The sequence below is a fragment of the Myotis davidii genome, unplaced genomic scaffold (assembly GCF_000327345.1).
Source record: "Myotis davidii unplaced genomic scaffold, ASM32734v1 scaffold765, whole genome shotgun sequence".
NCBI classification, from domain to species: domain Eukaryota; kingdom Metazoa; phylum Chordata; class Mammalia; order Chiroptera; family Vespertilionidae; genus Myotis; species Myotis davidii.
In genome coordinates, this window is record NW_006296056.1 from 1,437,281 (window position 1) to 1,440,056 (window position 2,776).

Here is a 2,776-nt window from a genome sequence, read left to right on the forward strand (position 1 = left end):
GCTCCGGTGACTGGCAGTGGCTGCAGCAGTGGGCTGATGGGGCTGGTGCCTTCCCCTGATCAGCCCAGTCGCCTCCCACAAAGGGAGGCCAGACGGTGGCTTAGGCCCACTCCCCAAGGGGAGCAGGGAGCGGGCCTAAGCTGTCACTAGGACATCCCCTGAGGGCTCCCAGTATGTGAGGGGGGCAGGCTGGGTTGAGGGACCCCCCCCCACTCCAGTGCACGAATTTTGTGCACCGGGCCCCTAGTAGATAGATATAGATATACAATAAAACACTCAAGATAATCCCCAGCACATAAATCTTTTAACATGGGGACAGATATTACCATCAACTTCATCATTATAACACTGTGAGGGGCAATACAAAGTAGTGCTTAAGAGAATGGATAGTGGACACAGAGGCCTGGAACTTCCATCCTGTCTACGCCCTGGTTAAGTTTCTTATCTTCTCTATCTGCAGCTTGCTCCTGTGTAAAAGCAGAAAAACCACATCTCTCTCATAGCATTATTCGGGATAAATTAAATTTTTCAGTTTTCTCAAACTTCTCTGATCTTAAGAATCAGTTGAAAACTTACTAAAATTACAGATTTATGGATACTATCTCAGGCCCATTGAATCAGAGTCTCTCTAGTGGACACACTGAGGAAACAGTGTTTTTATGAAGTCCCCTAGATGATTCTTAGGACCACACATGTATGGAGAACATTGAGATAATTGTGTCTCCCCAAAATTCATATGTTGAGACCCTAACACTCCATGTGATGGTATGTGGCGATGAAGCCTTTGGGAGATAATCAGGTTTAGATAGGGTCATGAGGCTAGAACCTCCATGATAAGATGGGTGTCCTTATTAGAAGAAGAGACACTAGGGTGCATTCTCATCCTCTCTGCTCCTCGTCCTCCTCCTCCTCACAAGTAAAGACATAGCAAGGAGGGGGAAGGGGGCCGGCTGCAAACCAGAAAGAGAGCCCTCACCAATATCCAACCATGCCAGCATTTATCTCCAAAAACTCTAAGAAATAATTTCCTGTTGTTTAAGTTACCAGCTTACAGTTTTTTTTTAAATAGCAGCCCCAGCTGACTAAGTACAATATATATAAGGATTAATCAATTCAGGATAAATGGGAAAGTGTCTACCACATTGTAGCTATTCTTTTATGTGAAGGCAAAATCCACATTACTCCAATACAACTTTACACTTGCAGAGAGCTGGGGAAAACTTTCTCCTGTGATTCTGGAATATTTCAAAGGAAAAGATTCAGATTGGGAAGCACAGAGTGGATGGAGCAGAAACATGGAGTAGACACACGTTTCCATTCTTCCCATGAAGTACAGCTAATATATGTCACAGCACAGCCCCCCAAAGAAAGGATTATTTGGCCCCGGTGTCAGCAGTGCGCTGGCTGAGAAATCCTGGTTTAAATCGACCTCCTCTTGGAGCCTTCTCCGGTAACAGCAATCCTTTTGGTCCCTGTACCTATAGTCTCCGAGAAAGTTTAAATAAGGTTACACATTTCCTGAGTTTTCCCCCAGCATGTTATTTTGCCTCCCCTAACAGGCCTTGTCTTATTTAGGCTATTCCAGCTGCTATAACAAAATACCAGGCTGGGTAGCTTATAAACAACAGAAATTTATTTCTCCAGTTTTGGAGACTGGGAAGTCCAAGATCAAGCACAGCAAGTTCTGGTGACAGCCCTCTCCCGGGTTCACAGCCCATGCCTTCTACCTCTTTGTCACCACAGAAGGGACAAGGGACCTCTCTGGAGCCTCTTTTATAAAGTCATTAAGCCACCCATGAGCTCCGCCCTCTAGTCCAGTGATGGCGAACCTATGGCACGTGTGTCAGAGGTGACACGGGAACTCATTTTTTTGGTTGATTTTTCTTTGTTAAATGGCATTTAAATATATAAAATAAATATCAAAAATATAAATCTTTGTTTCACTATGGTTGCAAATATCAAAAAATTTCTATATGTGACACAGCACCAGAGTTAAGTTAGGGTTTTTCAAAATGCTGACACGGCGAGCTCAAAAGGTTCACCATCCCTGCTCTGGTCCTAAGCACCCCACAAAAGCCTCCTCTAATAAAATAACACTGGCATTAGGATTTCAACACGTGAATCGCGGAGGGACACAGACATTCCGACCCTAGCAGGTCTGTAAGACTCGCTGCAGGCAGGACCAATGGTTAGCTAATGTGAAAGCACTGCTCGCCTGGCCCGGTGGCCCAGCTGCTTGGAGCGGAGTCCCCAAAAGATTGTGGTTCGATTCCTGCTCAGGGCACATATCTAGGATATGGGCTCAATCCCCATCCGGGTGTGTAGGGGAGGCAACCGATCAACGTTTCTCTCTCCCCCGCCACCCCCCGGCTCCCTCCCTCCCTTCTTCTCTTAAAAAAGCACACAAGAATAAATAAAAACACATCCTCCGGTGAGGATTAGAAAACACACACAAAAACGTCCTACTGTCCCCTCCTGCGCAGCTCAGTGGTAGGCACAGAACTACTTAAAGCCATGTGCTGGTCTCCTTTAAACCCACGGCCGCGCAGGCTGAAGAGGAGCTCTATGTCAGGATGCAAGGGTACACTTTCTGTATAAAACCTTCCCTTTTCCGTGCAAGCCTGTTCCCTCTATCATTCTCTCCCTTTCTCTCTCTCTCTCTCTCTCAAACTCATCACAGCCACCTGCTCCCACGCCCGCCACCCCGAGACCCAGGTCCCGTCCCCGGCGCACGACTCGGCTCCCACCAGGCAGGCGGCGGGGGCACCTCGGGGCC

The 2,776-nt window shown here is 47.2% G+C and overlaps 1 protein-coding gene across 5 annotated transcripts in view; it reads right to left on the reverse strand.

Annotated features, from left to right (window-relative positions):
* NSMCE2 (NSE2/MMS21 homolog, SMC5-SMC6 complex SUMO ligase) overlaps nt 1-2,776 on the reverse strand; it is a 232,239-nt gene that overhangs the window by 229,024 nt on the left and 439 nt on the right. The gene's annotated exons all lie outside the window — the stretch shown is intronic.